Source organism: Barbus barbus, assembly GCF_936440315.1.
Source record: "Barbus barbus genome assembly, chromosome: 6".
NCBI lineage: Eukaryota > Metazoa > Chordata > Actinopteri > Cypriniformes > Cyprinidae > Barbus > Barbus barbus.
The window spans coordinates 29,855,300-29,869,171 of NC_136734.1; the positions used below are offsets into that span (position 1 = coordinate 29,855,300).

The 13,872-nt window shown below is 38.3% G+C and overlaps 1 pseudogene across 1 annotated transcript; it reads right to left on the reverse strand.

The window, feature by feature from the left end:
- Positions 1-3,937: 3,937 nt before the first annotated feature.
- LOC306870760 (globoside alpha-1,3-N-acetylgalactosaminyltransferase 1-like) lies at positions 3,938-6,117 on the reverse strand (annotated as a pseudogene). Its single transcript has 2 exons — positions 6,008-6,117; positions 3,938-4,601 (listed from the first exon to the last, which is right to left on the reverse strand). The product of its transcript is annotated as a globoside alpha-1,3-N-acetylgalactosaminyltransferase 1-like (transcript).
- Positions 6,118-13,872: the final 7,755 nt, after the last annotated feature.

The following is a 13,872-nucleotide window of genomic DNA, read 5'->3' on the forward strand; positions in this document are numbered from 1 at the left end:
TTTTTATGTTCTATAACGCTGTTACGTTCTATAACATCTTTAACGTTTATATTAACTGATTGAAGAATAAAAACACTATATACAGTATTTTAGAGCATTTGGTATTTATTTGAACTCAACAGATTGCAGCCTGCCATATGATGCATAGAAATAAAACCATATAGAAAATAAATATTGAAAATAAAATTCAAGTGCAAAATTAAGACACACAAATGTAAACAACAGAACACTATCCTACTCTTAAATATTCCGTAAAGTAACAAAATCAAATATTGAAAATAAAATAATATTCCCACATTCTACATTTAATAATAATAATATTCTACATTTGGACTTGGGTTAGCAGCTGCAGCAGCAACAAGTGTCATATTCGCATGGGTTGATGTAAGGTGCTTCATTAGATTTGAGTTACTTGATGCAGACGTGGATAACGTTTTTTTCCCTGGGCATAGCGTGCATGTTACATACACATTCTTGCCTTTAATTTCCATGAGTGAGAAGTAGTGCCGGTACTTCCAGTTAGAAAACGCTACCTTTGAATTTCCCTGGCTTGTCGCCATTGTCGCGGTCTTTGTGTGTTTAGTGGTAGTAAGAGCGTGCAATGAGAGAGCGTGAGCAGGGCATCCGCCCACCTAGCCAATCATCATCGCATTTGCAACGGCGTCATCATCCCCACCACTGCTCTCTCCAGGCAGCTGATGTGTAGCCAAAGCCTGACACCTCCTCGCGCTTTATTCAACCAAATTGTAGTAACGCGCCACTTTACATTCTCAGTAACGATAACGGCGTTGCAACGATGGGAAAAGTAATTAATTAGATTACTCCGTTAATGAAAAAATAACGTCGTTAGTAACGCCGTTATACTTAAACGCCGTTACTCCCAACACTGGTAATGACATGAAAAAATGCTAAATTCACAAAGCTTTTTTGTGGGGGGGGGGGGGTTCTCAGGAGGATATGAAGGTGTACGGATGAATTGCTTTTATTGCTCGATTTTACTGTAGGTCGTTTAATGAATGTTTACTTACAGTAACTTTAGGCCCTTTGGCACCGCGGAAACTAGGAACTGTGATGTAAGTGTACGCTGATTGGCTAAAAGCCAACGCCCTCATCCGCCATGCAGCAGGCGCAATGATATCACGCAGCGCCTGAAAGTAGAACCCAACTATATCATAACTAGTTAACCTAGCTAGGTTCTACTTTCAGGGGCTGTGTAATATCATTGCGTCTGCTGCACCCATGGTACAGCAGCAAAGTTCCTTGATTATTACGCCGGAATGAGAGTATAGTTCCTAGCCATATCGGCCTAGAAAATCGCAACTTTTCATTTTCCATCGGTCTTCGTATACCGATGGAAAATGAAAAGATGTAACTAAGAGTCAAGCTTTAAATAGAAAAATTATCAAAACTCTTTGGTCATTTTTGAGCGAGATGCTAATGGTCTAATCCAATTCAATGATCTATGCTAAGCTAAGTGCTACCGCCAGACCCGGAGATCACCTGAATGGATTCAAAAACGGTAAAACTCAACTGTTTAACTCTAGGGGAGTTGTGAAATGAGCCTATTTTCAAAAAAAACTGAGCTCTCTCAGCCAATTCAAGTCATCAAGAACGCGTACGTATATATATACATAAAATATAATACATACAAGAGGAAATAAAGGCCGCCAGATTAACGCTGCAAGTGGAGCAAATGAATTGAGTAGTCTGTCATTTTCACCTGAATGTCTGGTTATGCTTTTTTGATTACGCAAAAAAAAAAAGAAAGAAAGAAAGAGAAAGAACAAAACAGACATATACACATATGAATTGCTCACAATTAGATCTATAACATGGATTTAAAAAATAGATTATTACATAGAATATTTATTTCATGCCAACTAGTCTGAACCAGCTAGGATTATTTTGACCAGCTAGCAGTTAGCCAAGGGCTAATTACTGTTTCTGTATTCAGATAAGACCAACCTACATGGAGACGCACCCCCCCCCCCCCCCCCCCACTATGACGTAAGACTAGTCTAACCACTCCATGAAAACCATCTATGTGGTAACTGATAGATTCCTGCTCAGATAAAGTATTCACTTGAACTGTAAAAGCATATCTGAACAAGACACCTCAACGTCAGTGACAGTTGATACCATTAATCTCCAACCAGTGCCATGAATAGGTGACAAATATAGTATTTTATGTTCTCTTTCTGTGTTTATATGCTTTGAAACCAACTTTGTGTTTTCTGGGTGCATTTAAATATTGTGCAAATCTAAATTACAAATAGTAAGTTCAAAGTTAAGTTTTTGAGATATGTCCTTTAAGATGACAAAATCCCAAAATGACCATCTATTGGATCACCACAACTTGTAAAAGAATCAGGCCATCAGTGATGGGATATCATTGAGAGGAATACCACCATCACGTGGCATTTCATGGCCAAACGTTACTCTAAACCCAAATAGCAGAATTTAATTTCATCATGTCTCATTAATTGGTGTACATGCTTTATTTGCTTTGCTTTTCATTTAGTGCTATGGAAATTGTCTCAGAGCACCTTTAGAGAGTGTCAGGTGTAAATCCCCCATGAGCCAACACACAACAACACTGACATAGAAACACTCCCTGTCTGGGAATAAATATGAAGCACTGGAAGGAACAAATAAGACCAGATAAGTTAAAGCACTAAATGTATAAAGTCACGACTAAATGAATTATTAGCTAAAATAATGTTTTATAACTTGTTCTGGTATGTTTTAAGCAAATATAGTTTAAACTTTATGGCCCGGTTTCACAGACAGGGCTTAGACTAAACCAGGATTAGGCCATTGTTCAATTAGGAAATTTAAGTAATTTTTATTAACATGCCTTAGAAAAAACATTACTGGTGTGCATCTCGTGACAAAACAAAGGGACTGATATATTTTAAGAGCAGTCGGTGCAAGTTTCTTTCAGTTAAAACAGCTCAGATTTATACTTTAGTCTGGGACTAGGTTTAAGCCTCGTCTGTGAAACCGGGGGTATGTGTTTAAACTCACTATTTCTCTCATTAAATACTGGCCTTCCCAATGCTAGAACAGCTGATCCGTTTTTTTGTCATTTGAAAAACATTTTATGTAATGCAATAACATTTTATTGATCTTTTGGAAATGTCATGTAAATTCAATTAAAGTTCAACTAGATAATAAACAAGTTAAATACTGTGACCTTGTTTTTTATATTTACAACGCTATCATACTGTCACAGATTGGCCAGGCTCAATCACCAGTCAATCACAGTGCAATCCCTCACCTGAATTCTAATCACCTGCACCTGCACGTCATCAATGGCAATCATCCACAAATACTCACACCTCACAACACTCCAGTCTCCGGTCTCGTTCCTACGAAGAGGATTACTATAGCTATCATATCGCTATGCGTGATACTTACCGTCTTGTTTACGTACCTGCTGTGGTCCATCCCAAGTGTGTCAGCTCCCGAGTCTCGTCCTGATCCACTGTGTTGGTGAGGTGTGCAGTTACTCCTGTTCTGTGTCTCCTGTTTGGAAAAAGATATTCAAGTTACCATCCATCCTGAACACTGAAAAATCCTTGTATCATCACTTACCTGATTCATTCCACCACCTCAAGTCTGTCAATAAAACCCGTTCACATTACATCACTCAGTCTGTGTCCTACTTCTGTAACACATACTTTGAATAAAAGGAATCAAATATCTTCATACATGCACAGTGTTGAAAAACCACCAACTCACAGCGAGACTCATGAGCCATATGGTTTTATTTGAATTTTATGTCTGTCTGCATTATAGATGCCTTGCTTGATGTAGTTCGAGCGAGGATATTAAATATTAAAAGTAAATATAGACTTGAGCAACTAATTATAGTATTACTTTCATACCAATTACATATAAAGTGCTTAAATATGCATGTTTCAGTTAACAGCTATTATGGGTTTGGACGAACTGCCACATAGTTTTTAATAACTTGAGAAAAGCGAATGATTTTGACTTTGTGTGAGGTTTGAAGTCCTGCCACAGGTATTCTGGTGAGAGCACCTTGCTGGGTTTGTTATACAGGAAGTACTTGTTCAAATGAGACTCCTCCTGCCATGCCGCCTCAATGGATTTAGCTGCAAAATGTCCAGCTGCTTCTGGCAGGTTTTAGCAACCTCATGTACATCTTTCACTAAGCCACCGATCACAGCTCCTCCATAATAATAATCACCGTCAGCAACAGCAACGGGCCTGCGCTCATATGGGAACTGTTCACGTGGTGTTTGATAGTAACCAGGATGTATCAAACCTATAAGACGACCCAAAGACTCTGCCCCCCATTGCCCGTAGAACTTTGTGTCCACATCAAGACTGAAAACATAGGCGGCTTCATTGACCAATCGACTTTTGATCAGTTTCTCCAGCTTTTCCATCCTGCGCAAAGTGATCTCCTGCCATCTGTTAGAACTAGCCACTTTCAACACCGTCAGTTGACGACCTTCACCCAGTGTCACTTCAGGAACCGGTTCTGGAAGAACATGCAATAATGCACACGAAATCCAACAAAGTAATTCTTCTCTGCAGACTCCAGGAAATCTTTAAGAAACTGTGTGTATCTGGTGAAAAAAGAGGGGCTGAAATGTAAAGTAATGAATTAAATGGAAAAAACTTTAGTTTTTTTCCCCTTTTGGTAATGTATTCACCATAAGGAGGCTGTAAGGCAAACTTCAGTATGCTGTACATTTGAGACCATACAAAACATTACATCAGCTGTGTCAAATTCTGCTCCTGAAGGGCCACTTTCTTGCAGAGTTTAGGTCGAACACACCTACCTTTTGTAATATCAGGATGGGGAACATGAGACATGAGGAAAAGCAGGATATTCATGAAAGCAAGGTTAACTTATCATTAGTTATCATCAATTCTTGCTCATGGTCATCAGTTCCCAAAACATCACCACTTTTTTTAATGCTTATCATATCAGGCGTACTGGGGGGTTGTGCAATCTTTTTTAATCTTTAAAATGCTTTTATTATTGTGAGCAATAATATTTTTTAATGCTAAATATTTAAAAGTAGGTTTGTTCAGAGAGTAAGTTGCTAAGGCTACTTACCTTCAAAGTTACTTCAGTCGTTGAGGGTATTTGTTTACTTATGCAACATACTCTGCTTTCTGGAAACCCCCCCAGCCTAGGATCCTAAAGCATTTATTTATTAACAATACTGTCAAAAGAATACAAGGAAACAACACAGGAAACATCACAGGAAACCGCACCCAGACGAGGGAACAACTAGAAACATAACATACGCAAATTAGAAGTCTGACTAACAAAACTAAGAAACTCAGAACACTAAAGCCCTATTTGGACGGGATTAGTTTTACATGGAGAGGTGGGGTAAAGTAATTATTACCAGAGCTTCTCAGTTCTTTTAGTCCTGTCCGAATGCGCCATCTCAGTAATCATTACAGACAATGTTAGTAAAGATTACGGCAACTTTTACCTTCTGTAAAAAGGCCCTGAGAAATTACCTCAGGTAATACTAATCCCGTGCGAATAGGGCTTAAGACTGTGTAATATTTTTTAATCAGTTTTAATGGATCGCCCTGAGCCGTTGATCACCCTATGAATCTGCTATGGTGCTGACTTATTTATTTATTTTTTGTATGAATTTTATTTTTTCGCAAAGCGGAATACACCCCGACTTTCTTGTGATCCTGATGATCTTGATGAGCTGGTTCAGGTGTGTCAAGGTGGAGCTAAACTCCAAGCTGTCACTACACTAGATAAACAGGTTGGTATGCAGGCTTAGTGGAGAAACTGGTAAAACCAAGGAGATGGCCAGAAAAAAAATAGACTAATTTTCCTCTCACTGTATGTCACGGGAAACAAAACAACAGTAAAATAAACAGAAAATGTGTTCTATGTCGGTCATGTTTGTTAATTGTCTGACTCTTACAAATAAATGCTAAAATTAAATTCAAAGCCGATGAAGATCAGAGGAAGAGATAGAAAACAACTCACTTTCCAAGAACGAAGACTGTTGCAATGGTGATGTTTTGTTGTTTGTAGATTGAATCAATCAGGAATGAATCAAGAGTTCCTTCCCATACAACTGGGGCTAACCATGGCATCACGGCAATAACTTTGCCATCGAGGCTGTTTTAAATGAGCAAATAAACATACATGTGCATTAAATGCAAAGTAGCATTAAAACATAATTAATAAATAATATAAAAAGGTTAAATAAGGGTATGTTCTTACCCAACTACACTGGGCTGTTTGTATGAAAGCCTGTACAATAAAATAATAACAGTGTAAAATAATCAGTTGTGATGCATTGCATTCATCTTGCAATTTGTCATTATTCTAAACTGTTTTGACCTCCTGCCTACTTTTCCAACATCTGTGGATGGTGTGTCTTATTGTGGGCTGAACATGGATCTTTCTTAACTTAACTGACTTTAAGTGAAATGTCTGCAGCACATCACACCCAAACTCTGCCAGTTTCACTGGTTACCTATCAACATCTGCTTTCAGTCAGAAAATCCATTGACAACTTTTAAAGCTCTTTCTAGTATTATCATTCACTACCTCAGGGTTACTCATTCCAGACACACCTTGTAGTGACTATGTAAAATAGCCATGGGATTTGCATTTCTTCTATATCTTTATATAGTGCCCTTCCCCTTCTTTTAGAAGACTGGGTTTCAGATAACTTTTTCCTATTCATTATAAAGAGTTATAAGTCATGAACCAAACCAGCCAGCAACAATTTGAATCACATTACAAACATTGATTGAAAGCAAAAAAAATCTCTAGACAAAAGACAAAAGGTGCACAACTGCATACTTTATGATGCTAATCAGGGTAAGAACTACTACAATCCAAATAAATGTTGCGCAAACAAACAATCCAAGCAAATTAAAAACCCTGAAGAAATATAAAAAATATTTAAAGATGCTAGTTACATACAGGTGCTGGTTATAAAATTAGAATATCATGAAAAAGTTGATTTATTTCAGTAATACCATTCAAAAAGTGAAACTTGTATATTAGATTCATTCATTACACACAGCCTGATATATTTCAAATGTTTATTTCCTTTCATTTTTACGATTATAACTGACAACTAATGAAAGTCCCAAATCCAGTATCAAATCCAGAAAATTAGAATATCAATTAAGACCAATGCAAAAAAAAAATGATTTTTAGAAATGTTGGCCAACTGAAAAGTATGAACATGAAAAGTATGAGCATGTACAGCACTCAATATTTAATTGAGGCTCCTTTGGCCTGGATTACTGCAGCAATGCGGCGTGGCATGGAGTCGATCAGTCAGGTGTTATGAGAGCCCATGTTGCTCTGATAGTGGCCTTCAGCTCTTCTGAATTGTTGGATCTGGCGTATTGCATCTTCCTCTTCACAATACCCCATATGTTTTCTATGGGGTTAAGGTCAGGCGAGTTTGCTGGCCAATCAAGAACAGGGAGACCATGGTCCTTAAACCAGGTACTGGTAGCTTTGGCCGTGTGTGCAGATGCCAAGTCCTGTTGGAAAATGGAATCTGCATCTCCATAAAGTTGGTCAGCAGCAGGAAGCATGAAGTGCTCTAAAACTTCCTGGTGACACAAGGAATGCGACAGCTGAAACCCATGTCTTGCATACGTCTGTGCGTGGTGGTTCTTGAAGCACTGACTCCAGCTGCAGTCCACTCTTTGTGAATCTCCCCCACATTTTTGAATGGGGTTTGTTTCACAATCCTCTCCAGGGTGCGGTTATCCCTATTAGGGATGCAGCGATTAACCGGTTCCGCGATTAGCCGCGCTTTAAAACGTCACGGTTAATTAATCGTAAAGGTTCCACAAAACCGAGTGTTTCTGTTGCACGGAGCTGACCTGTTGCAGCTTGTGCAAAATGAAAACAGTCACACTAGTGGTGCACCAGCATCAAATTACGTGCTTATCAGAGACACGAAGGCTACTACACGCATTAGATTAATGACAGAGGGACTAAACAGCGAAGCTTTATTTCCACCAAAGAAATGCCTGTCGATAGTAGTGTGCAGGGCTCGACAGTGCGAGCATTTCACTCGCATTTGCGACTAAAAATAGATGTGTGCGAACTGGAAAATGTATTTAGGAGCACAAGTGCGAATACAAAACAAAATACAAAACAGCCTAACTTATACAGTAGCCTATAACAAACGTATTAATTTATTCTGTTTATTTATGGAAAAATTGTGATGCAGCCTCATATGATTACTTTAGAACTTTAAAAAGGCTACGGTTTAATTTAAATGAGCACAGATGAGAAGAAAAGCGGAGCGAGTTAAAGTGAAAACGCGCTGAATGACGCACATTCGCCACTAGAGGGCGCTGCCGTTACCCCGGTAACCCAGTAAACAAATCAGCTGCGCTACTTTCCTAAAACTGTGTAAATAATGTTTCACACTCGCAGTCATTTAGATATTTATATTCGCTTTAGTCTTCACAATAGCATCAAATAACTCTTACTTAAAGACTTAATGAGCTATTTATTTTCAAACATTTTTTCTAAGCTAAAACATGGCCCATCCACTGATCTATAATAGAGAATTTAGATTTATTAATAATGCTATCTTAATTTAAACTTTTAATAATACATCATAAAATCAAAAGTTGTCTTAATATAATTCAATGGAGCTAACATTAACTAACATTTTTTATTAATCAACATTAACAAAGAATATTAACTACTGCAACAATTATCTATTGCACATTTTTAGTTAATGTTAACCTGCTTTAAATAATGGTAACAAATGGGACCTACCTATTGTTCTTTCGTTCATTATTTTCAAAAGATAAATACTGTCATGGATGTTTACAGAGCAGCGGTCACCTTTTTTAATTCTAATGGGAGAGATGGACTTTTGTTTGTTTGTTGTTTATTATTATTTTGTGCTGTATTGTTGGTTACTGTGTTATTTCTGTTTCAAAATCCAGCAATAAATAACACTTTAACATCTAAAGAGTGTTCATGTGATTTTATACATTATTAATGTTGGGAAATGAATAAATGCCTAATAATCGTCATAATCGTAAAACCGTGATTATTCATCAGACAATAATCGTACCAGCAAAATCTATAATCGTTGCATCCCTAATCCCTATTGCTTGTACACGTTTTTTCTACCACATCTTGTCCTTCCCTTAGCCTCTCTATTAATGTGCTTGGACACAGAGCTCTGTGAACAGCCAGCCTCTTTAGAAATGACCTTTTGTGTCTTGCCCTCCTTGTGCAAGGTGTCAATGGTCGTCTTTTGGACAACTGTCAAGTCAGCAGTCTTCCCCATGATTGTGTAGTCTACAGAACTAGACTGAGAGACCATTTAAAGGCTTTTGCAGCTTTTTTGAGTTAATTAGCTGATTAGAGTGTGGCACCAGGGGTCTTCAATATTGAACATTTTCACAATATTCTAATTTTCTGAGATACTGAATTTGGGACTTTCATTAGTTGTCAGTTATAATCATCAAAATGAAAGGAAATAAACATTTGAAATATATCAGTCTGTGTGTAATGAATGAATCTAATATACAAGTTTCACTTTTTGAATGGTATTACTGAAATAAACTTTTTCATGATATTCTAATTTTATGACCAGCACCTGTATATAGAAACAATAGATTAATTGATTAATACAAAATAAGGACATATAAATGTTTAAGTAAATTTGAAAATGTAGAGAGATTATCATTATCATGATGATCATTATGACTATTACATTCAAGGTTATTATTATCATTATGACTATTACATTCACAGGGATTTTACGCTTTTTCACACTTTGATTAACATCCTTGTATCTCACAGTAGGTCTGTCTTTAATGGTTTAAAAGTTATTGTTATAAATAATTTCCCATATGAAGAAACTGAATGGGAGTTTTACTTCTGGAACCCAACTATTGCACTCTTCATAGGGCTTAACATTCCTTGAAGAGTCATCACTAAACCTGTCCCACTCTCTCTTTGGCATATCCCCTGGAGGGGTGGGGGGGTTGGTTGGGGTTTTTTGTTTTGGCTTCTGAATAAAATCCTTTTTCCTCTTCCTGTATGCACTTGCTGCAGAAGTATAGGGCAGATTCCGGGTCTTAGCACTTATTTGGGATAAACAGTTTGTAAACTTTATATTCTAATCGCTGAACACATGCAGAAACACATAGCAGAAGTCTGTGTCCTTGCATAATTGAGGGTAGTACTCTAATGTGAAGCTACTCCTTAAGGAAGAACAGACACGCACCTGATATAGACTAACGCACATAGCTGAAGCATTCAGTTTATATTGAGGTCTTTCTAGTGGATGAATATTTGGTAGGGCACCATACAGACGAGCTGTGGCTTATTGTGACAACTCCACCAACACGCCACAATAAATTAGAGCAAAACTTTTGAAGAATGTGTTTGTACTCACCCTTGTGGGGACTGCAATTTCGAGTTTTCCTGGTGCTCTATTGTTAGGCTAAGAAATGGGTTAAAGAATCAGTGAATAACTCTGTTCTCTAATATTAAAAATGTTGTTGTGTTTATTGGCTTGCACATTTCTATTAACATGTATATTTGTCCACAGAACTCTTACTTCACAGTAAAGCACTATTAGCAATTAAAAAAAAATGTGTGCAGTTGCAAGACAAAAAGAACATGTATGTGTGACGGAGCTACTAACACATAACAACTAACATGTAATCTACTTTATTAATTGTGGGCAATGGTAAACCTCTATGGTCCAAATCATTTATAGACGTGTGCAAGTGTGTGAGTGTATTTATGTGTGTACAAAGTATATAGTACTACATTCACTTGATTACATTTTTTATAATTAAAAAAATATATATTACAAAGAAGCTTTACTGGGGTTTAAGTATGTGGAATGTAAAAGGAATTTATACAAATACAACTCAATATATTTCTAACTCTTTAAATGCCCACAAGTCAATTTGCTATTAAGATGCGAAAGTATGATTCTCTTTTATTAAAATAATGTTCACACCTTTACACAGAAAAAAAATCTATATATTTAGTGTGTTCTTCAATCAGGAAAGCAGGTTACCTGTCATGAATCTGGTCTATGAACTTCCGTTAACTCACCACCAGAGGTCACTTGCTCACCACATGGACTCTTGCACCACACTAACTGTTGCACGCCACCTCAGACTACAATTCCCATCATCCATTGCACTGACAACACACAGCTGATTGCACTGATCACACACCCTACATAAACCATGGACTTCCCCTTCCTCTCTGCCGAGTATTGTATTGTGTTTATCACTCCCCTAGTATAGCTGCCTTACCGAGCCATTCTGTGTTTTTCTGTTTAGTTCCAGTATTGTTCTGCATTTATAACTCTCCTAGTTTTAGCTGTGATACAGAACCCACTTTGTTGTCATAGTCTTGCCTTACCTTGTGTGTTCTCTCGTGTTTTGACTCCTGCCCATGTTTTCTGGATTTACCCTTTTGCCTTGCCATTCGGACTCTGTTTGCACCTCGATTGGATTATTGCTCTCGTACCTGGATTACCCCTTCTGTCAAGTCCCTTGGATATTGTACACCGATCGCCGACCACACCTGTTTACTTGAGTACTCTTCTGTCTTGCCCTCTCTATACCTGTTTGCGGTTTGTTCGATCCTGCCTGTTATTGACCATGCCTGTAAATAAAAGCTTGAACTTGGATCCGCACGTCTCACGTCTTGTTCGCCCCGTTACATTACCAATTTTCAATACTACACTCACCTAAAGGATTATTAGGAACACCTGTTAAATTTCTCATTAATGCAATTATCTAATCAACCAATCACATGGCAGTTGCTTCAATGCATTTAGGGGTGTGGTCCTGGTCAAGACAATCTCCTGAACTCCAAACTGAATGTCAGAATGGGAAAGAAAGGTGATTTAAGCAATTTTGAGCGTGGCATGGTTGTTGGTGCCAGACGGGCCGGTCTGAGTATTTCACAATCTGCTCAGTTACTGGGATTTTCACGCACAACCATTTCTAGGGTTTACAAGGAATGGTGTGAAAAGGGAAAAACATCCAGTATGCGGCAGTCCTGTGGGCGAAAATGCCTTGTTGACGCTAGAGGTCAGAGGAGAATGGGCCGACTGATTCAAGCTGATAGAAGAGCAACTTTGACTGAAATAACCACTCGTTACAACCGAGGTATGCAGCAAAGCATTTGTGAAGCCACAACACGCACAACCTTGAGGCGGATGGGCTACAACAGCAGAAGACCCCACCGGGTACCACTTATCTCCACTACAAATAGGAAAAAGAGGCTACAATTTGCATGAGCTCACCAAAATTGGACAGTTGAAGACTGGAAAAATGTTGCCTGGTTTCTGTTGAGACATTCAGATGGTAGAGTCAGAATTTGGCGTAAACAGAATGAGAACATAGATCCATCATGCCTTGTTACCACTGTGCAGGCTGGTGGTGGTGGTGTAATGGTGTGGGGGATGTTTTCTTGGCACACTTTAGGCCCCTTAGTGCCAATTGGGCATTGTTTAAATGCCACGGCCTACCTGAGCATTGTTTCTGACCATGTCCATCCCTTTATGACCACCATGTACCCATCCTCTGATGGCTAATTCCAGCAGGATAATGCACCATGTCACAAAGATCGAATCATTTCAAATTGGTTTCTTGAACATGACAATGAGTTCACTGTACTAAAATGGCCCCCACAGTCACCAGATCTCAACCCAATAGAGCATCTTTGGGATGTGGTGGAACGGGAGCTTCGTGCCCTGGATGTGCATCCCACAAATCTCCATCAACTGCAAGATGCTATCCTATCAATATGGGCCAACATTTCTAAAGAATGCTTTCAGCACCTTGTTGAATCAATGCCACGTAGAATTAAGGCAGTTCTGAAGGCGAAAGGGGGTCAAACACAGTATTAGTATGGTGTTCCTAATAATCCTTTAGGTGAGTGTATATAGCTATTTACTATCTCCATTCATGTTCAAGAGCATCCTGTACCAGACAAAGCAACCACCGCAAGTGTGCAGCATCCACCTGGATGATGCGATGGCAGGCACCAGAACGCCCACCACACACCTGCTACAGGTGGAGAGGAGACCAAGTGATGAAGCCAATCAGAACATGGGGTTGATTAGGAGGCCATGATGATGGACAGAAGCCAATGGGCGAATTTGGCCAGGATGCCGGGGTTACACCCCTAATCTTTTTCGAAGGACATCCTGGGATTTTTAATGAACACAGAGAGTCAGGACCTCGTTTTAACGTCTCATCCGAAAGATGGATTTGGTAGAGTATGTCTGTCTATGGGTGTATGTTTTGAGTGAGTACATGAGCAGCGACAGTACTTACTTGATACATATTCTTATGTCTTTATATCTGAAACAGAGATAAAGGTACAATGCAGAAACACTGCATCCCTTATTTGGTTATCCTTTTTTTATGATGTCTTTAAAGCATGCATGCTGCCTTTACAAAGTATTAGTGAAAGTGCGCTTAAAGTTTAAAAAGGCTGTATGTATAACTTTGACTCTGAATGTACTCGAACAGAACAAACAAATCAAACATGCCAACATGGTTACTGATCCATTTACAGTTTCAGTCATGTACAGTGTCTTTTATTCTCATGTTATGAACTGAAATGTGTGAAATAAAAAAAATAATTTGTCTGCACAATAATTACATTACTTATTAATCCTAGAGAGGATTATTCCATTTATTTCCAGGAACAGTAATAAGCAATTATTAATGGGTTATGTTTTATAGATATTTACTAAAGACTGTTTTGATGGGTGTAGTTACATTTGAAAAAGAAAGAAAAAAAATTACCCGAATGAGGTAGAGTTCTAGACCCAAAAAATTAGTCTGTAAGGA